This window comes from Rhinopithecus roxellana, chromosome 10 (genome assembly GCF_007565055.1).
Source record: "Rhinopithecus roxellana isolate Shanxi Qingling chromosome 10, ASM756505v1, whole genome shotgun sequence".
Classification (NCBI taxonomy): Eukaryota; Metazoa; Chordata; class Mammalia; order Primates; family Cercopithecidae; genus Rhinopithecus; species Rhinopithecus roxellana.
The window spans coordinates 114,618,112-114,641,583 of record NC_044558.1 but is presented as its reverse complement, the minus strand read 5'-3'; the positions used below and the strand labels follow the sequence as shown (position 1 = coordinate 114,641,583).

Sequence of the window (23,472 nt, the reverse complement as noted above, 5' to 3'; positions counted from 1 at the left end):
ATTATTTTTATTTTACCAAAAAAGTATTTAGGTCTAGTCATTTTATTTTTTTCTGAACTGCACTATATATAATTTTTTAATATTAATAATCTAATTTCCATAAAGTTTACCCCCCAAGGATGTCCCCTTGTATTTTGTATCACCCTTTATGTTTTTTACGTAGAGAAATAGTTACAGGCTATGAACTTGTCAGACTCCATAAGCCTCTTTGTACTGGTAGCCATACTTTGCTTCTATGATACAGTGATCCTATCAGGAGTAGAAAGGCGATGGAACTCCTTGGAGTTCTACATGGCTTGAAAATATTCTTGCTACACCAGGGGCGTGTTTGGGGACACCCAGGAGCAACCTGAGAACTAATATTTGGTGGTACTTAGTACTTGTCAGCTTTGTGGCATATCTCATGTCTCCCTTTAATCCAGCCTCCTCTCTGTAGCTGGAGAATCATCTTTCTGTAACTCATCCTTGATAGAGGTGCTCACCTCCCTCACCAGCCTCCATCCTTCGAGGGCTTAAAAGCTTTCACTTTCTGGCTGGGCATCGTGCCTAAAGCCTGTAATCCCAGCACTTTGAGAGGCAGAGGTGAGTGGATCACCTAAGGTCAAGAGTTCGAGAACAGCCTGGCCGACATGACGAAACCTTGTCTCTACTAAAAATGAAAAATTAGCTGGGCATGGTGGCACCTGCCTGTAATCCCAGTTTCTCGGAGGCTGAGGTCGGAGAATCGCTTGAACCCAGGAGGCAAGTGAGCTGAGATAGCGCCGTTCCACTCCAGCCTGGGCAACAAGAGGGAAACTCCATCTCAAAACAAACAAACAAACAAACAAACAAACAACTTTCACTTTCCTATTGCCCCCATAATAATGTTCAAATTTCTTGGCATAGAACAGAAAGAACTTTATTACTCAACTCCTGGTTCAGACTTTCAATATCTAACCTTCACCCTATCCCATACACACTACCACAAGCCAGTTTATGCTCCAACCTACCGAATTACTTTCAGTTTCAGAAAAGCTTCCTTCTACACATACACTTACACATTCATGCACACACCCACAGAGACCCTTGTTCCTTGTAACTCCTACACATCCTAAAGTTCCAGCTTACATGTCATTTCCCACAGGAATCCTTTCTGAATTGGCTAGGACAGAGTCAGGTACCTTTCTATGTATGACCTTAGTTCATAGTAATTACCATGTACATAACACTTGTCTATCATATCATAATAGCTAGTCCTACTGTATGGGATGTGTCAATTTACTGGCTACCTTCCTTCTAAAGTATAATCTCACTGAAGGCAGAGACTATATCTCATTCGTCATGGTATTCTAAAAGCCTAGCACTGTTCCTCATTTGTTGTAAATGCTTAATTTGTATTGAACAATGGCTGGATGGCTGAATGCATTATTAGTTTTATGTGGTATCCTTGGAAAATTGTGAATCTGTGCTTATACGTCAGCAAAACAAGGAGTCAAATTTGAATAACTTCTTTACACCCTATAGATTATAAAGAATTTATAATTAGGCCTTATTTTAAAAATAATTTCAGGTTGGGCAATACAAATAATACTGAATCTTTGTACCTAAGCGTTCCAACCCAATAAATGTCAAACAGTGATGGTCACATCCCATTGAGGCATATGGAAGTTAACTGCAAGAGTTTTAATAGAGTCAAGAATGCTGGACATTTTGCTGAACTGGGAATTGGTGGAGTGTTGCAAAACTGGATTAAATATACATGTGTCCCCCACCTCCCCAATTCCTTTTCATAGAATTGGGAAGACATTTGCCAGAACTCTAGAATTTTAGAGTTATATCATTTAGAACTACTTTAGGTTCAAATAGTTTATGTAGAAACTATGTTTTCCTCATCACTTATGAAATAGTCAAACTCTAATGATTGTTGTTTTTCAGAAAACAGTTGACCAACACTTCAAGATGTCTGAAGCAGGGCAAATGCATAAGAAAAAGCAGGAAATGATACATGTTTTAGTAGATTTTAACAAAAATGAGAGAGCATAGATTCTTTAGTGAAACTGGTTCAATTTCAATGACCTGTTTTGTGTCACAGGGTCATGAATTTTTAGGAAAACAATGGATTACAGTGAATTTTTAATAACAGCACACAGAAAATTTTTTTTGAGCCAAGAATCTGTGGTCAAACAAGGAATTATTTCCTAAAAGCACCAGTGTAAGGCCAAGTATATATTTGCTAAATGTATTTATTGACAGCATCCGATTTGGGCTTTGAACAAAATAATTATGAAAATTTGGTTTCAGTTTGCCAACTGGGTACTGTGGAAACACATGTACAGAGTACCAGTGTAATTGCTACCATAGATATGCCCAGAGACCTTTCCTTTGATATGCCCAGAGACCCTTCCTCTGGACAGATTCTGTACATTCAAGTACATGCCTATAAAGTTAAAGACACACCAGCAAATTCTTTAATAGCCAATTACTTTGATTTAGGGGAGAGTTGTCTCTTCTGTTAATTGCCTGCTCTTATGTTCATTGCAATGTTTCCTAACCACCTGTTTGCTCTTGATGACCTACTTATGAATATCATGGCCCCAGAGAATGGACAAGGAATATGAAATCCCCTGGATATTCTGTTTTAAGGGTGACCACTGACTCAGAAGATGAGTTTGAGGTTATTTTTTGAAGGAATTTTCTGTAGACTGATGAAGAAAGGACAGGAGCAACCCCATATATATAGATATATATATATATATATATAGATATATAGATATATAGATATATAGATATAGATATATATATAGATATGTAAATATCTATATATATATCTATATATATATAAATATCAATATATATATCTATATATATATAAATATCAAGCAGTGATGGTCACACCATTGAGACACATGGAAGTTGACTTGGCACACATCTTAACAGAGTTTAGAATGCAATAACTCTAATCTCTGAAAATTTAGAGTGATTGCAGCAGAAAACTTTGAAATCAAATCAAGAAGCAGTAGGATGCCCCCTTTCATGCCAATCTAACATACCAAGGCTTGGGATAGAGCAAAGGGACTTGAGGGAATGAGGAAAGCTGAACAATGGGAATAAACAAACTCTTTCTTCCATGTTTAAAACTTTATAATCTTTAAAGATATTAGATTTTGTATTAAAACACTCTTTTCTTTTGAGATCCTGAGGTAACTTTCAATGTGGAAATGCTATAAATACAATGCTGCAATGAATATCTTCATGTATACAAACTTCTACTTTTGTTGAACTATTCCTTTAAGTTAAATTATTTATTTCGTTCCTGAAAAGATTAGTGTGCATTCAGATTATTGTGAATTCCTAATAACTACAGGTTTAGACATACTTCAACATTGAAATATGGAGAAAAACTGAACAAGATTTGTATTTTTTTCTGCAATACAAATAATACATATTCTTTAAAAAACAATTAGAAGGTAAAGATAGCAACAAAAATGTTATAATCTCACCATCTAGATATAACCATTGATAGGTATACATATTTCCTCTCTTTCTCTCCCTCTCTTTTTCTCTCTCTCTTTGTGTGCATGTGGAGGGGGGCTTTTATGTATCTATCTATCTGTCTCTCTCTTTATTTATTGATAATCTTAAACAAATTTGTTCATAAGTTATATACTCAAATAAATCGAAAACAACATATTTTGTTTTTACACTGAAATGTAAATTTCAGAGACAGAAATTTTCTTCTTTTCTTTTTGTATTCCAAAGAAACTAGCTGAGTGTGAACAGAAGGTGCAAAAGAATAATAGAATTTTGAAGTTTAATGTTAGACATTATCTGATTTATTCAATTTATTTTATGTATGGGTAAATGGGTAGAGACATGTTGTGATTTTTCCTAGAGTCACATGGCTAATTTGTTGTTAGTTGAAATTAGAGCAGAGGTCACTCATTACCTGATCCAGGGTTTTAATCTCAAAAACCACTTATTGAGATTAATTTTTATACTTCTCCTGATCTTTCTAGAACCTACTATTGAACTGGTTATATACACAGTACTGTTAAGAACATTGTCATGTTGAGATTTCTTTAGAACTCTTTTTCTATTGAGATGGAATTCATATAATGTACAGTTATACATCTTAAAGTGTACAATTTAGTAGCATTTAGTGCATTCACAATGTTATATAACAATAACATCGCTCTAGTTTCAAAACTTTTAAAATAATTTCTGTATCCATTACCCTTTTCCTGTTTGCCCTTAGAGTACTGTGCTGGCAGCGATTGCTGCTGCACTTTTTTCTGAATGAGAAAAGGGTAAGTAATCCCTCCATACTCTCGATTCTGTCAATCCTCTGGCAACCACTAACATGTTTTTTGTCTCTATGAATTTTCCTATTCTGGATATTTCTTATAAAAGAAATCGTACAGAATTTGACCCTTTGTGTCTGGCATCTTTGACTTAACATAATATTTTCAAGGTTTGTTTGTATTTTAGCTTGTATTTCATTCTTTTTTATGGCTGAATAATATTCCATTGTATAGATATATCATAATTTGTTCATTCCTTGATCTGTTGATGTACATTTTTTCTTTAAAACTTTAACAAACAAAATCTATGTTTAGTCACTCAAAGCTTGCAATTGTAAGTTCCATAATTTCCAATTTAATCCCAGATCAGATTAATTATATTTAACATTCCTTTGCCATTTTATCCTTCTTAAGTTGATGGACTCACGTTTCACTGCTGCAGTGTTTTTCTGTCACATATGTAATTAATTCCCAGTATTTCCACTTTTAGAATGTTGTTACCATGTAGAACCTTTGTTTGACTTCTACTTATAAATATCTTTTAATGACTTTTGACTGCCGTCTTCCACTAACATTTGTAAAGTATGCTGTTGAGTATATTGTTGAGTATTGTAAAGTATATTGTGCTAGGCTGAAAATGGTCCTCCAAAGATGTTCACATTCTAATTCCCTATACTTATAAATCTTACCTTATATGACAAAAGGGAATCATCTCGGTGCATCTCGGTGAATCATCTCGGTGCATCTGATATACTTACAAACTTCATAAGAGAGGGGTAGGAGATCAAATAAAGTAGCAAGATATGTAAGGACAGAGTCAAAGGGCCAGGAGCCAAGAAATGAAGATAGCCTTTGGAGATCAAAGAAGGCAAGAAAATAACTTCTCCCCTGAAGTCTCGAGAAGGAATGTAGCCCTGCTGACACTTGGATTCTAGATTTCTGATCTCTGGGATGTAAGAGAATAAGCTTGTGTTGTTTTAAGCTACTAAGTTTGTGTTAATTTGCAACAGAGTAATAGTAAACTAAGATATTCCACTAAAGAGATGCAATTTTAAACAAGTCTAAAATTAACCATATTCATAAACATATATATTAATATTTAACTTACATATTATTATTGTTGATAATATTCATTAATGTGACAACATATTGCTCCTCAGTATAGCTTCTAAACAAAAATAAAGAGCTAGATTGTTATAAGGAATGGGACTGATAGCAAAACTTTTTCTGCTTTGGCATTGAATAAAGCTCTTAACAATTAGGAAAAGTAATAGTTTTCAAGCATGTTTCAACATTGGGTTCTTTGGATTCCTTAAATCCTATGTGGAGGTTCTTTAGTAATGATATACTTTTTAAAAATGTTGTGTTTCAAAATGTTCATGTTCAATATCTCCTTTTTCCTGTCCAAATCCACACAGATAAATGTGAAATAAGTGTCTAAATTTTCACTCTGGACTCTGTAGGGAGAAACTGGACTGCTCTTGAACTCACAGGTGAGAAGAAAATGATATCACTTATTTTCTTTACAGAATGAAAAAACAATAACACTTATTAAGAAACATTCTGCCAAGGTTAAGGGCTCATTGAATATGAAAACAAAACTCAAACTCTTCTTTGCTTGGAGTTTTTCTAAATTTGCCCTTAAATCCTTGTATTTTTCTTATCTTTTAGCCAACTGGATGATCATGATTCATGTGCCTTTAATCACAGGAGCTTCTTGAAGCTCCTTTTCACTACCTCAGAGGCAGCTGCTCCTCAGTGATGTCATGTTTCCTTCCTGACCTTGGGAGTGCCATTTAGAGGCAACCGTTTCCAGGGACTGAAAGGCTTCTGTATCTCAAGTCATGCTACCAAAATAGTCCATTAGCTGTGCTTTTCAACTTAGTTACGTCATAATGAATCAGTCTCTTCTCCTCTGAACAGTGTTGATGACTTTTCCCTACCTTTGTCAATTTCAGTATAAATGTGTACCCGCCAAGGCATCAGGAGCGGACTAAGGAAATCCTATAGGAGAACAATGACAGGAAATTGACATAGCCATTAAGATGTCTGGAAAAATTAAGTTAGAAGAAAGTGGGGCTTGGCTTATTGCCATTTTTGGAATAAGGAAAAAACTGCAGGCAGGGATGTCTCTAGAAAAGTTAACATAAAACTTAGAATAAGCATGGTTGTGTGCAAATTGAATTAAAATAAAGGATAATAATATGATAAATAGGAATAATAGCAGAAAATTACTTTTGGTGGGGAAGGGAAAGTAATAAACGTTGTAAATTGAGATTCAGATTTTTTTTTTTTTCTTTTTTAGGAACAAAGATTTCCCTGACCTTGGAAGCAAGTGCTGATGAAATTTCTCAGCACAGAGCTGATTCACTGAATTGAGGAATTAGAGAAAGGAAAGATTTGTTTTTCTTAAACATCTGTAAGGAAATATTAGGTTAAATATTTATAGGTTCAGAGAGAAGTCTATAATTACAAATCTTAGATAAATAAATGCAGTGTGTTAGAATCTGGTAACTTAGAAAAAATGACCTCATTCAGGAATAGGAATTCCTATAGGAATAGGAAAAAATGACCTCATTCAGGAATAGAAATTCCTCATACAATAGGAAGCAACTTTTACATTTTTTAAAGGAAATTCATCAATGATTATTTTGACCTCATCTCCATGTATCAGATGCTCAAATTTAAAGTCGATTAGGGAAATGAGTAACAATGAAAGAAAACTCTCATGAATGACTGTATGAAGCATGTGGGAATATATCATGCTTAAATTTATCCTTCTGCTGTAAAAACGTACTTTCTTACTTTTGCCTGTTGACTTTGAATTATTTTCTTCCGGATTGGAGAAGATTACATGAAGTAAAAATTTAGCTCAGTAAAGAGTAGCTTGATACAGTCAATCATAGAGATTGGCAACTTCATTGATTTCAGAGTTGGGACAGACCTTCAAAACAATCTAACAAAATTCTCTCATGCACAGTTAAGAAGCTGGGGCTCAGAGCACTTAAATGACTTACCTGGAATCAGACATCACTAGAATAAGTACCAGGATTATATACCAGGTTTCCTGATTTCCAAGCTGGTAAATTCCATATAAAACATATTGGATCAATAAACTATTCTATTAATTAATCTTGGAACATCATAGTCAAAAATATGAGTCAAATGCTTTATCACATATCATCCTCAAGGCTATAGTAAAAAATATGCCTCATGGTAAGTAAACAATGGCTACGTCTCTGTATGCGGTAACAGAAAAAAGTGCTGTGAGAGGCCCATTTGGGGGACATTGCGTGGTCAGTTTGTCAGCTGAGTGAATGCTTCCTATAATCCCTTGCCACTTAGAACCTAAGGGCCTTGGGACAGTCAACTGTATCTACCTGATCCTTTGGTCAGTGGATCTACCACTGTCTAAGCCTTTATTTAGATTTTAAACATAAGTAACACAGGTAAATAGAAAAAGTCAAAGCTCAGATTAAAGAAAGGTAGCCATATAATGTGTTAGGTTCAACCGTTTGCCTGTTGCAAAAGGGTAAAAGCAAAGCCATTTTTCTGGTTTCCAGTGAGATCAGGAAAGTCCAAGTTCCTGAGAGCAGCAGAGGAGACTTTATCCCAGAATCTAGAGAAGAAACGTTTCCATACATTGTTTCTCCTACTCTCAGTCAGGAGTAAGTCTAATAATTGTATCTCTAGCTGCACAAGTTTATGCATTTATTTAAAACCATGTATTGAAGGCAAGATATTTAATCTTTTTCAAGTTTCAGATTCCTCATCTAAAATAGGTACATTATTAGGACCAGGTTCAACTTTGTTGTGAGGATTAGATAAGCTTGCAGGCAAAGCTCCTGGTACAGTCCCTGGCACATAGGAAGTGCTTAAATATCAGTAATGGTGATGTTGTAGAAAGAGGAAGAGGAGCTCACGAAGTTCTATTCCAGATGCTAAAGGAGCAGACGTAATCCTTGACCACAATGTAAACTTCCTGAAAGAAACCCTGTGGTGGCAGGATATGCTGTACTAAGTTTTATTTTGTTGTTGTTGTTTTAAAGCAGAAGGTTTTTGGATTATTTAACTTAGAAAACCTTCACACTACACTTGTTGGAGGTGTTCTCTCAATAACTAGAAATAAATAAATATTTATTTTATGAGAGAGTGAATCCAGGATAGATTTTATTATTAATAATCAATCCACTTTCCAAAAAGAATTTGAAGTAACTTATAATAAAAGCTATAGGCACCATGGCATCATTAAAACAAAGATTAAAAAATGAAGTGATTTGGAAAGATGCTTGAACCAGAAAGCCTTGATTAAGGATGGTTACTACAGTGGCACATAAAACTTACTGCAGAATAGTTCTTGGTAGTGATAATTCTCTTTATAAACGAAATGAGGCATATCAATTTATATTAGCTACATTTTCCCTGTGAGGTGAAATTTATCATGCAGATAGTATCCTCAATGGATTTTATTGGCTAAAGTTATTTCTTTTATAAACCTTCATAAAACTTGAGGGCTTAGTGTTTAAAATTTACATTGTCTGAAGGCATTCTATAGGAAGCAACAGTAATCAAAGGTGAAACAGTTTATAAAGTTGACTTTCTGATAGTTCAGGAAGAGAAACTTAGATTGATTGGTGAGAATATCACACATGCATTACAGTCCCTGTTTTGTATTTATTGACTAATATAGATTTTGAACAAATCGAGAGAGCAATGAATATGACAGTCATCATATTTGCCTAAAATATCGTTATCGTTATTGTTATTGTGAGCTAGAGGAGATCCAGCTGTTTTCAATAAAATGCTAGACACATATTTGACAAATTTATCTATTTTGTTACAAAAATTAAATAACCTGGCTTGAGTTATTATTCAAATTAAACGGTGACATTCACAGGTGGATTACAGCCAATCAAGTGGTGCAAGCAAGGCAAAGAAGTTTCCCCATATCCTTTCTGGATCTCAAATGCTCACTCCCTTGAAACCTCAGAGGTCCTTACCATCGAGCAGAAATTCCTAACCAGGAATCAGCAGCAAAATTACATGAAGAATTTCTTCAGAATACTCTTCACATACCTCCCAAATTTCAATCCTCAAGAGTGAGGCTTGGGTGTGAATATTTTAAAAATAAAATTCTCAAAAGATTGTGTTGCAAATCCTGAATAAGAGCTCTGTCCTCAGAGTATCAAGAGATGTGTGGCTTCTAAAGAGGATGTAAAGGCAGGAGTTAGCTTCTGCTATTTAACTGCTTTTGATATAGTTCTTCTAGAATATTTTTTTGAGGAGAACAACATTTCTATAGTTCTAAAACTTGGGTTAGCTGCACAATATACTGAACTACAAGTAAATGGGGTTCCTGTGAAATGGATTTATTTATAATTATCCCTCTGCATGTCACAAACATGCCAAACACTTTTGGTTTTGGTGAAATGGTCTTGAGCTTGGTAATAAGCTCAGGTTAACATGCTATTTAAGGGCACTTCCAGAAAGCCACACTGATATTATGTGATCAGTAGAGAGAAGAATGTTTAACTTCCTGTTTGACATGGTAAGAAGGCACACGTTCTGTAAGAAATAATTTTTATTTATTTAATGCCCACTTCATTCTAAAAAAGACTTGAAGTAGTGTGCAAATCCTTCAAGAGTAAGTTGGAGAAGAGGAAGTCTGGAATAGAGTCCTGTTTTATGCCATCTTCTTTTGATATTTGATCCACCATTGAGTCAATTTCCATTCATTTTATTTCCTTTGATGGTTTGAATATGAAATCATTTTGGGCTATCTGCACTCTTTCCCTTGGGATCTAGTTTCATGGCTATATAGAAATGACTTCTAAATTTACATCTTCTGCTCCAAAGTTTCAACTGACTGCTTAAAAATCTCCACTTGCGTGTTTAGTAGCAAATAAAATGTATATGTCCAAGACAGATCTTTTGATTCCTTACCTCCCTCACACTGATCTTTCTTTTTCTAGTCTTCCCCATTTTTGTTGCTTATTTTAAAACCTTTGTATTCTATGTCTCTCCATCTCCTTGCCACCATCCCTGGCAAGCTACTACCTTGGAGTATTCTAACAACTTCCACAGTAGTCTGTTTCCACTTTTGTATGCTAGCATCCATTTTTTGCAGAGCAACCAGAGAGATGTTCTTATTACAGCCCAACTAACATTTCATTTAAGAGGATCCTTTGAGAAAGGTTTTAGCTACTGTATCCATTCAAATATATTAAGGCTAATATTGGTAAAATTTAAAAAGAAAACAACATTGAGGCTAAGAAGAGTTTTTTAATCAGCAAAATACAGGGTGAATGACACTGATCCATAAAATCAATATTTATGAGTAACCCACTTCAATTTAAAACTAATAAGGGTTGATGTATAAACTTTGAAAGTAGTTGGTATAACAAAATATTTAAAATATTCTGCCTTGCTAGCTCATAATACCACCATAATTTTTCAGGAAGAGTTCAAGAAGAGGATTCAGAAGAATAGTCACTTGTTGATCCAGTTTGTTCTGGAAGTAGATGCTTTCTAAAATACCTCTTTGCAGTGGTATACAGATTTCATATATATTTAATGTTTTCCCTGAACACTCTATCATATGTGAGAACTCAATCATGCCAACCTTAGTTCTGCCAACCCCTGTGCTTTTAAGAAACACAGCTCCTGAGTTGGTGCAAGATTTCTGTAGCTTCATATGACTGGAAGGTAAGATGTGAAATGGGGATTGGTGTCAGATGAAGCAGAAGTCAGGCCGTATATCTTTCAAGTGATGTTAAGAAGCTTAGAATTGGCCGGGCGCAGTGGCTCAAGCCTGTAATCCCAGCACTTTGGGAGGCCGAGACGGGCGGATCACGAGGTCAGGAGATCGAGACCATCCTGGCTAACATGGTGAAACCCCGTCTTTACTAAAAAAAATACAAAAAACTAGCCGGGCGACGTGGTGGCGCCTGTAGTCCCAGCTTCCCCGGGAGGCTGAGACAGGAGAATGGCGTGAACCCGGGAGGCGGAGCTTGCAGTGAGCTGAGATCCGGCCATGGCACTCCAGCCTGGGTGACAGGGCGAGACTCCGTCTCAAAAAAAAAAAAAAAAAAAAAAAAAGAAGCTTAGTATTTATCCTGAAAGCAATGAGAATACAATTTACTCTCAATGACTTTCATTTGTTCTTATAAATCCTGCTGCTAAGTGAAAAGTCATTTATTAAGAGAAAACTTCCATTATTTCTTTTTTTCTTTTCTTTTTCTTTTTTTCTTCTTCTTTTTTTTTTTTTTTTTTTTTTTTTTTTTTTTTTTGAGACAGAGTTTTGCTCTTGTTGCCCAGGCTGGAGAGCAATGGCACGATCTCAGCATCTCAGCTCACCACAACCTCCACCTCCTGGGTTCAAGCAATTATCCTGCCTCAGCCTCCTGAGTGGCTGGGATTACAGGCACACACTACCATACCCAGATAATTTTGTATTTTTAGTAGAAACAGGGTTTCTCCATGTTGGTCAGGCTGGTCTGGAACTCCCGACCTCAGGTGATCCGCCTATCTTGGCCTCCCAAAATGCTGGGATTACAGGGGTGAGCCACTGTGCCTGGCCAAAAACAAACTTCCTTCCTTCCTTCCTTCCTTCCTTCCTTCCTTCCTTCCTTCCTTCCTTCCTTCCTTCCTTCCTTCCTTCCCTCCCTCCCTCCCTCCCTCCCTCCCTCCCTCCCTCCCTCCCTCCCTCCCTCCCTCCTCCTTTCTTTCTTTCTTTCCTTTCTTTCTTTCTTTCTTTCTTTCTTTCTTTCTTCTTCTTTTCTTTCTTTCTTTCTTTCTTTCTTTCTTTCTTTCTTTCTTTCTTTCTTTCTTTCTTTCTTTCTTTCTTTTTAATTTAACAGAGTTTAACTGAACAGTTTGAGAAGTGGGCAGCCTCCTCAGCCGGAGTAGGCTCAGAGACTCCAGCATAGTCATGTGGTGGAAGAAGATTTATGGACAGAGAAAGAAAAGTGGCATACAGAAAACAGAAGTGAGGTATAGAAACAGCCAGATTGGTTACAGCTCCATATTTGCCTTATTTGAAAGCAGTGTCAAGAGTTGACCTCTTTTGATTGGCCAAAATCCAATGATTGTCACAAGAGTAGGTCACAGTCTTGTTTACACATCTAGGTAGGTTACAATTCACTAAGTACAGAATAACCTTTAGGTCAAGCTTTAGGAGGCGGCTTTAGGCTAAATTTGATTTAACAATGTTAATGACATATTTATGATAACTATATTTTTGAAACAAAACATATTTGGTGGGAAGAATGAAATCATTGCAGGACTTTTCCTTAGTTCAGCTAAAGATAAGGCTCTTGTCCATCCCACAGCCACAAAAATTTAGGCTTGCAGATGGTTTAAAGGGTGAGTAAAGCAGGGTTTTATTAAGTGAAAAGGGAAAATAAAGGGTTGGGGGAACAGGGATCCTCTGCAAGGCCAGAGTCCCCTGCCAGAGTGCTTCCCACCAGGCTGCGCGAATCCCAGGTTCACATAGGAAAAGGAAATGCCAGGCTCTTCCCTGCTGCAGACTCCCGAGGCTCCACCCCAGTGGGCAGGCTGGTTGGAGTTTCTCCAGGGACCCTCTCCCATCTGGCTGTCAAAGAATTATTTTAGAGTTTTATAAAACTCTGAGAAATAAAAATGAAATCCTAAGTCATCCAGCTGACTAAATGGATGCACCACCTCTTGGCCAAGGGAACCCCAGAGAAACCTCGAAAACTGAGTTCCTGACATGATGTGTTGTTATACCCTCTCCATTGCTAAACACCATTAGGATTTCCTTACTACAGGTTAAACAGAAATCAGCCCTTTGGAAGGACCAGCTGCACTGCTGATATCAACCAATGGTCTGACACTGCGCCTTCCTTTTGCAGTTTCTGCACAACTAACCAGCATTCCTTCCTGATTACAGACTGCCCACAATGGAGTGGTTCTGGCCAGTTTACAGAGGATGCACAGTGAGGGTTTCTGTGTCCTCTGTTTCACCTTTTGATGTCAGAGGACAGAAAACTCCACCCTCTGATCATGCTAATGCTGCCAATTTTTGCACATGCATCCCATGGAGAGGCATGAAGCTCAACTGAGCATGTGCATGTTTCTCCTTTCATGACTATTCATGACTCCTCCTATAGTTTATTGAATACATATACTTGGCCATCCTATTCAACATAAATGACCATCTTATTCTTCTGACCCTCAGTGTCTGTTTTTGGCTTCTGGCCAGAGACTACATGTCTCAGTCTGTCAGAATGACCATCCTGCAGGCAGCAATCTTTTAGGAGAAATAAAGCTCTTCTTTGCAAATTTATTAATCTCAGAATTCTTCAGTTGACAACTGTAATGTTTGGCTTAATAGAAAACAGCTGGATTCTTCTACTTGTCTCTTCATTCCATCTGTTGCAATATGTTGTTTTCATTGGAGTAGATGAAGAAAACCCAGGCTCACAGAGTTATGTAGTTGGAAAAAGAACAATACATATCTCTGAAGAGATCTGGGGGACCTAGAGGTTCACTTTTTTTTTTTTTTTTTTTTTTTTTTTTTTTTTTTTTTTAGGCAGGGTCTTGCTGGAGTGCAGTGGCACGATCTTGGCTCACTCCAACCTCCACCTTACGGGCTCAAGTGATTCTCCTGCCTCAGCTTCCTGAGTAGCTGGGATTACAGGTGTGCGCCACCATGCCCAGCTAATTTTTGTATATTTAGTAGAGACGAGGTTTCACTATGTTGGCCAAGCTGGTCTCAAACTCCTGACCTCAAGTGAACCATCCGCCTCGGCCTACCAAAGTGATGGGATTACAGGCATGAGCTGCTGCTTCACCTTGAAAGCTACTGGGATGAAGAAGCTCTTCTCATACTCCAGCAACTCCATATAACATCTGGATGGAGAAGATAACCAGATTTGCTTGTTTGGCGTCTGCTTGTTGATCACGCCGGTGCCTAGATCTCCACCCAGTTTAACAGTTAAGACACCACTCCCAAAGGAAACATCATAGTCCTCAAAGGTGTATGGCTTGTCTGCAAGGTCTTCAAAAAACTCTGCTAAAGAGTCCAGCGTTTCCTCTGCTAGTCTTTCATAGGTGGTGTCATCTAGAGAGCCTAAGTGGCCCAAAGTTCCCGATTTCCTCAAATTCATCAAATAGACACTCTGTTTTTTGACATTCCGAATCTGGTTGAGGCCACGGCGTGGAGGGGTGTGCAGGTTGCATCGATGCCAGTGTGCAGGCTCCGGCGGCCTCAGAGCGGGGCCAACTCTGCCGGCCGCGGGGCCCGGGTGAGGGTCTGGGCCTGGGCGGGGCTGGGGGACGCCAGGAGGCCGGCGACTGCGTGGCGCCTGAGAGTCCACGTGCTGCTCCGGGTCTGCCCAGTTCCATCATTTCTAATGAAAGATGTTATTATGTGTTCCACCTCAAATCAATGTACACAAACAATTTTTGCATAAGAAAGACTACATATCACTTGAACAACGAAAACAAATTTCTGTAAGTGAGAAATAAGATGTCATTCAAATACTACTTTCACATCAAATTTTTCTTTCTCTGTCAAGTCTTTGCCTGAAACTTTAATGTCTAAATATTATTGTTTATAGTGTATTTATTTAATGTGTTATAAAAAATTGTTATACTGATAAGAAAAAGTTTTCTGAAAAATAACTCTTCAAGAACCATGATGGCAATCGTTAATGGTCATTATGGAATGTAAGTCTTTAGCAGTGATAAAGGATATTAAGCGAGGAATAATAATCAGGTTTTTTTGTTTTGAGTAGAATTGATTGTAGACAAGAATTATGTAGCTGAAAGAAGTAAGATAGAATGAATGAATTGCAGAGCTAGTTGACAAATAAATTTGACAGGACTTTTTGTTGTGTCAAAGAAATTGTTGACAGAGAATTCTCAGTGTTAGCAACTTTATGGGTGATAAAGTGCTCACTGAAATCAGTCACACAGGGACAGGTTAGGGAGAGAGATGATAAACTCTATGTAAAACTGATTTTGAAGCCTCTACAGGAAACCTGCATGGAGATGTCCAGTAGAGAGTTACATAAATTTTGAGCTCAGGAATGAGATCATGGCTGAAGTTAGAGGTTTGATAGTCATTATCAAATGGTGTTTGCATTCAGGTGACTGAATGGTATTGCTTAGGGTGACAGATAAAGGTGACACAGAGGAGAATCTAAGCACCACCAAATTTTAAAAGATGGGCATAAGTAGAGTTCACAAAAGACACTAAGAAGTAGCTTCTAAAGACAGGAGGAAAACCAAGAGAGGGTGAAGTCACAGAAATGAAGGAAAGGAAGCTTTTTAAGAAGAGAGAGTAGGCTGGGCACAGTGGCTCACGCCTCTAATCCCAGCACTTTTGGGGGCCGAGGTGGGCGGATCACGAGGTCAGGAGTTTGAGACCAGCCTGGTCAACATGGTGAGACTCCATCTCTACTAAAAATACAAAAAATTAGCCAGGCATGATGGTGCATGCCTGTAGTCCCAGCTACTTGTGAGGCTGAGGCAGGAGAATTGTTTGAACACGGGAGGTGGAGGCCAAGATTGTGCTATTGCACTCCAGCCTGGGCAACTGAGCAAGACTCTGTTTCGGGGAGTGGGGGGAAAGAAGAGAGAGTCTAATATTCAGTGGTGAGATGAGTTAAAACTACAACATGTTTGTTGGATCTAGCAACAAGAGAATCCCACGTTATCTTGATAAGAATAATCTCAATGGGATATCTCAGGTCAGAAGCTACTTGGAATGTGTTGAGGAATGTGTTAAATTAGAAGGAAACTTGAGAGAATCACCTGGTATAGCTGATATCCTTATACATAAAAGTCAGAACATTTGTATTCAGAAACTCCTTTGGAAAGGTCTGATAGCACCTATTGTGTTTCCACAAACTTCTTATCTGCACAAGGAGAGATGAAAACACCTCTTAACATTTATTTCACTCTTTCTCTTTTTTTGTTTGATACAGAGTCTCACTCTGTTGCACGGCTGGAATACAGTGGCATGATTATAGCTCACTGGAACCTCAAACTCTGAGCTCAAGTGATTACTCTGTCTTTAATTTTCCAATCTAAACAGTGGCTAACTTAAATTTTATTTTACTGAATTTAATTTACAAACTTAACTTGATTCTTAGTATATTATAGATTTATGTCTCAATAACAAAATATTTTGCATGACTGGAATAATTTTTGATGGGCAAACAGATCCTCTCCTTTGATAGCTTCACACAAGTTAATCCTCAAGCGTATAAATTCATGTTGGTGTTTACTTGGACAGAATTTGAACATGGATACCAAGTATGTTTTAAAACAATTACAAATAATCTTAGGAAAGACAGAAATTATAGACTTGAAACAGTTTTTTTTTCCTCTGAAAAATATAATTTTTTAAAGTTTGATTGTTTAATTAGAGATTGTGTTCTTAGATTAATATTAGATGTTTTTAAATGTAATTTTTATGTCACTGTCCAATTTGAAAAATACTTTTAGCTATGCTCTTTCAATTCCTTTAACAACCATGTCAAGTAGATATTATCTTAAGTAATTTCTCCATAAATTGTACTCTTAGTAAGTGTAGTCAGAATGAAAAAGAAAATCTAAGTCTCGTCATTCAAAGTCTTCTGATGTCCAATTTAGAAACACCTGAAGTTTTATTCAGACATATTTGTACTTACTTATAAACTGTTCTAACTAGGACTTGAGATGGCTCAGAGGATGCTATTATGCAAATAATAGCAAGATAAAATAATTAAAAATAAGTAAGAGAGAAGATGAAAAGGAAAATAAGGCATAATGGAGCTAGAATATTAGGTCATTATATCAAACACATGTCATGTAGCCACATAAATGCCCCAAGAGACAAACCATGCATTATTTCTTTTTTTAATATAAAGCAGCATAGGTTACATAAGTGCACAAATCTTAAATGTACAGCTCAATGACTTTTCTCACATAAATGTGTGTATAACCACCCCGATCAAATTATAAAACATTCTCATCAGCCTGATGTCATCTTTATTTTTCCTCTAAAGGTAACCACTATTCTGACTTTTATCATGTGTTAGTTTTGCTTATTTTTGAACTTCATATAAATGGCATTATACAGTTTGTGTCTGATCGCTTTTGCTCAACAGAATGTCTTTGAGATTCACTTTTCTCTCACTTTTGTTTAGAATTTTGTTATATGAACATATGACAATTAATTTATACATTCTACTACTGTTGAACATTTGGTTGTTTCAAGTTTTGGCCTATTACAAATCAAGCTATTATGAATATTTTTGTACATGTACATGTGAATAAAACCACTTGTTTTTGTTGGGTATATTCCCAGGAGTGGAATTGTTGCATAATATTTTAGTTTAGTAGGTCCTGCCAAGTAATTTTCTGAAGTTGTTATACTGATTTATACTTCAGTCAGCAATATAAAAGAGTTCCCATTGCCCATATCTTCATCATGACTTTGTGTTTCCAATCTTAATGTTAGCCATTTCCATGGGTGGGTCGTGGTATCTTATTGTGCTTTTAATTCACATTTCTCTGATAACTAATGATGAGTATGCCTTCACATGTTTCGTGGCCATTTTGATATTTTCTTTTGTGCAACTTTTTTGAGTCTTTGGTTCAGTTTCACTTGGGTTGCTTGTTAGATGTATATCTTAGAAATATCTTCTTCCAATTATGGCTTGTCTTTCCATTATCGTAATATATCTTCTGATGAACAGAAAGTTTAATTTTAATGAGGTCCAATTTATCAATCTTTTCTTTTAAGTCTAGTGCTTTCTGTGTCCTGTTTAAGATATTTTTGTCAGTGTTATTGTCATGCAGATATTCTTCTAATTCTTTTTTTAGGCCATACATTTGACCCTAAATTTTTTTTTAACAGCCAGACAAGAAAAGAATGCACAACCAAGTACAGAATTCAGAGTGTTCATAAGGTGAAAAATAAAACTGTTGTTCAGGAAATATTCTAGTAAAAAGTCAGAGTAGAACTTCTCCTCTAGGTCTGCATATGGCTTATAATAATAAACACCCTCAAAAATATCCTTACAATACTGGCAGTGCTGAGTTGCTTCCTATAACATCCCTCGATATAACCTATTACTTCATGCTGAAGGGCAAGTGACTATAGACACTTCTCTTGGAGTCAATATAAGGCAGATTTAATTCTGGAGTAGATCACAGAATATCTAGGTGATTTTCATACATAGCACTTTCTTACATAAAGTTTTTGAAAGGTTTTGGGTAACTTTAAGATTTTACTCCTAAAGAGATGTTGTAATACAGTTATTTCATGTTGCCTTTTTATTACACGCCATATGCTTTAGCAATAGGAAACCCGATAAAGACATATTCTCACATAGAAAGCTACCCTCTTATAGCTGGAACATGTGTAGAAGAAGCAATTTTGGCATAACCAAATAACCCATTAGGCAGAAAAAATGTTTGTGAAGCCTATCAGCAACACACAGGCACTGAGATAATTTTTTTTTTTTTTTTTTTTTTTTTAATAATGTGATGTTTCCAAACCGGTACTAAAATCATTCACTGTGTTAATAGTTGGCACTTAGATTATCTTTACTTTATTTTTTAAAAAATTAAATAATATAAATGGATGACACCCAAAATCCTGTTTTTTACTTATGTCCCCTAAATTTTGCTCAGTCCATAGGTTAGAGGTAACACCTTTTGGCATTATGAGGGATTTGCTTTTATTTTATTTTATATGTTTATTTATTTATTTTGAGACGGAGTCTCACTCTGTCGCCCAGGCTGGAGTGCAGTGGCTTGATCTGGGCTCACCGCAAGCTCCGCCTCCCAGGTTCACGCCATTCTCCTGCCTCAGCCTCCCAGTAGCTGGGACTACAGGCCCCCGCCAGTAAGCGTGGCTAATTTTTTTTGTATTTTTAGTAGAGACTGGGTTTCACCATGTTAGCCAGGATGGTCGGGATTTACCTTTTATTTTTAAGAAATAATGATAATCCTCTTCAACTCTTACCTTGAGTCCCATTTCTGCCACTCTGTCTTCAGAGGCAACCACTGTAATGAGATTGCTGTGTATAATGATTTGCTCCTCATCACAAGGAATATGTTTGGTGTAGAATATTAGTAAAACAAGGAAAAGGAAAAGAAAACAATGAACATTACTGATAATACCACAGCTCACAGATGACACCAGTTGTTTGCCCTTATGGCTGTTTTCCATGGATAGCATACAAATGCCTACAACATAAGTTACATAATGTTTCCATAGATGATATAAATTAGTGATTAAGAGGAAAGACCCAAAGTAGGCAGCCTAAGTGCACATTCCAACTCTGCTATTTAGTAGCTCCCTAGGTTACTCTACCCACATAAACAGAGACACACACGCATACACACACACACAGACACACACACATACACATTACAGTATAATATTAGATGAGGGCAAAAGTAATTGCGGTGTTTGCATTGTTGGAATTTTCCATTTGATACTGGAATACCTTCTTAACTAAATGTGGTTATGTTATACATCATATTAATGGGCACTTCTCACTTTATTTCTTTTTGCTAACGACTTATTACTTGGTGTTTATTTTATGTTTATTTTAGACTATGGAAATGATGTTAGACTTGAAAGTAAATTTGAGCGATTTTCTTATTTGAGTTCAAAATGGGCCATAACTCAGCAACACAACTCGCAACATCAACAGCACGTTTGACCCAGGAACCGCTAATGAAAGTACAGTGCACTGGTGGTTCAAGAAGTTTTGCCAAGGAGACAAGAGCCTTGAAGATGATGAGCATAGTGGTCAGCCATCGGAAGCTGACAACGACCAATTGAGAGCAATCGTGGAAGCTGATTTTTTTTCACAACTACAGAAGTTGCCAAAGAACTCAACGCAGACCATTCTACAGTCATTTGGTGTTTGAAGCAAATTGGAAAGATAAAAAAGCTCAATAAGTGGGTGCCTCAGGAGCTGAGTGAAAAATCAAAAAAGCCATCTTTTTGAAGTGTCATATTCTCTTATGCTGTGCAACAACAACAAACCGTTTCTCAATCAGATTGTGACATGCAATGAAAAGTGGATTTTATATGACAACCGGCGACAACCATCTCCGTGGTTGCACCAAGAGGAAGCTCCAAAGCACTTCCCAAAGCCAAACTTGCACCAAAAAAAGGTCATGGTCACTGTTGGCAGTCTGTTGCTGGTCTGATCCACTACGGCTTTCTGAATACCGGCGAAACCATTACATCTGAGAAGTATGCTCAGCAAACTGATGAGATGCACCAAAAACTGCAACGCCCTGCAGCCAGCATTGGTCAGCAGAAAGGGTCCATTTCTTCTCCATGGCAAAGACCACATGTTGCACAACCAACGTTTCAAAAGTTAAACAAATTGAGCCACAAAATTTTGCCTCATCCACCACATTAACCTGACCTCTTGCCAACCAACTACCACTTCTTCAAGCATCTCAATAGCTTTTTGCAGGGAAAGCACTTCCACAACCAGCAGGATGCAGAAAATGCTTTCCAAGAGTTCGTTGAATCCTGAAGCATGGATTTTTATGCTACAGGAATAAACACACTTATTTCTCGTTGACAAAAATGTATTGATTGCAGTGGTTTCTATTTTGACTACTAAAGATACATTTGAGCCTAGTTATAATGATTTAAAATTCACGGTCTTAAACCACAGTTACATTTGCACCAACCTATACCTCTGCCTGGACCCTCTTTTAATTCTGGTTTATGCCTGTTTCTGTCTTACAGATGAAGAAACTAAAGCACAGGGTAGTTAAGCAATGTATGCAAGGAAAGGAGTCGGGGCAAAGAAAGTTGTTATAGACAAGGAAGTCTTCAAAAAAGGATAAGGTGCACTTTTTCTTTTTTTTTTTTTGAGATGGAGTTTCACTTTTATTGCCCAGGCTGGAGTGCAATGGCCTGATCTCAGCTCACCACAACCTCTGCCTCCCGGGTTCAAGCGATTCTCCTGCCCCAGTCTCCTGAGTACAGGTGTGTGCCACCACACCCGAGTAATTTTGTAATTTTAGTAGAGACGGGGTTTCTCCATGTTGGTCAGGCTGGTCTTGAACTTCCAACCTCAGGTGATCCTCCCACTTTGGCCTCCCAAAGTGCTGGGATTACAGGCCTGAGTCACTGCGCCTGGCCGGGGTGTACATTTTTAAAATAACACTTCTATTTTGGAATAACTTTAGTTTTACAGAAAAGTTGCAAAGATAATTCTTAGTGTTCCAGTATACCTCTCACCTAGTTTTCTCCTAATGTTAACATCTTACATTACCATGATACATTTGTCAGAATTACAGCTAATGTTGGTATATTACTTTGTTGAGATTTCTCCAGTTTTCCCATCAATGTCCTTTTTTCCTGCTCCAGGATCCAATTCAGGAAACCACATTGCATTTAGTTAAACTCGTTTTTTAAGATGAATAATAATTGGCTGAACAAAGGGGAGGAGAGAAAGCTTCAGCAACGATGTAGCTGTTGGGCAATGCAAATAAAGGTATTGAGCGGGACTGAGCAGAGAGATGTGGGGTGTGATGAGGGGGCGGAATTGACTGGAGCAGGATGAGTAGCAGGCAATAAGGAGTAGAAAGACTTGAAAAATGATTTTGGATAGGGCAAGAACAAAACAACTAAGTAGAGCAGGACAGACAAGGGAGCAAGGGTATTTAAGGAAATTGGGAAAAGAGCATAGATTTCCAGCCCTTCCTGCTTAGATCTGGTCCTAGAGAGAGTCAGAGAAGAATTCCTAGAAGAGGCTGAGGGGCAGAAAATCCACTATGCTAAGGCCACATTGCACTCTTTGTGATGAGCCCTGTTAATGCTACCTACCTACTATGGGAAAACAGTTATCACTTATTTATATCATGTTATGACCTGTCTTATGTGCCAGGCACAGTACTTTCTGTGGTGCTTTTCCTTGCAGTTGCATAGTGAAAGCTCCTAATGCCTTATGGTACTTTTGCATAAGGTACTTTCTGTGCTTAGCACATGGGATAGATCATAATACTTTCAGTACCTTCTTTCTCTTTCTGTACACACACACACACACACACACACACACACACACACACACACACACACACAGAGTCATCTAGTTCTTACACCAGTCTTTTAGTGTAATAATAAAGCCTATTATAGAAAAGGAAACTGAGGTTTACAAATGCCATGCAATTTGCCTAAGTCAAACTACCAATAAGTTACAGAGCTTGAAATTGAACCAACCTCTAACTAACTGCAAAGCCTGTCTTTCATTGTCTCGCTCAATCTAAAATCTTCTTAATTATTCTTATCAGAGTTCATAGTGTAATTCTCTTTACCTTTCAAGAGAATTGCTAAGTGCTACACAATTGTATTTCACCAGCGATTTTCTGAAGGAATCCACTTGGGACTTTGATGATCTGAAGCACTCCTTCAAGGCTCCACACATGTCTGTTCTTTCATGGGTAGTAGTTACGCAATCTGGAAACCCTCGAAGGAGATCAGTCATTTGAGTAATGGAGTAAGTTGACCCTTAGTGGGCTAATTATATATTTTCAAAGTTCAACTAACTTAGGCAGTTAGCTTATGATCTAAATTGCTGTGTAGAGCTTCTGCTTTCACATTTTGGTTTGGAACTAGAGCCAGAATGGAGACGAATAACTTGGGAAGTGGCAAGAAGAAGCTACTGGCAGTGGCATGGGGGGCTTTCAATATGCAACTGCAAGGAAAAGGAAGCTACATGACCTTTTCCTTGCTTCAATTTCCTTTTGAAAATTAGTGTCCCTGACAGGGGAAATACTTGAGGCAAGGTCTTCAAAGCACCACCATCTGACCTCTCCCTTCATATTTTTCCTTCTTTCTCTCTACCAGTTCTTTTCAGAATTTCAGGTTTTCTTCTAGGCTTTTGGAATAAAATAATACTAATCAGGAACATACTGTCTCAATTTGGCAAAATCATTAAAAATTCAGCATTGGTTCTATCACAATATTGACCTTTAAGACTGATGAACTGACATTTTCTTGGCATTCTCTTGAAATTGTATTCAGTACTTTTCATGAATTATCTCTGAATTATTACTGATTGTCTTTTAGTCTTGCCTGGGTCTCCTTCTACCTCAGTAGTTTTATACTTCTCAAATTCCCTGACTAATTCCTCCTTTTCCAACTGATAAATGTCAAAGTTCCTTGGTTCTCAGTTTCTGGCCTTGATCC

The 23,472-nt window shown here is 37.3% G+C and overlaps 1 pseudogene; it reads right to left on the bottom strand.

The window, feature by feature from the left end:
• Nucleotides 1-6,170: 6,170 nt before the first annotated feature.
• On the bottom strand, nucleotides 6,171-22,768 carry LOC104662217 (annotated as a pseudogene).
• Nucleotides 22,769-23,472: the final 704 nt, after the last annotated feature.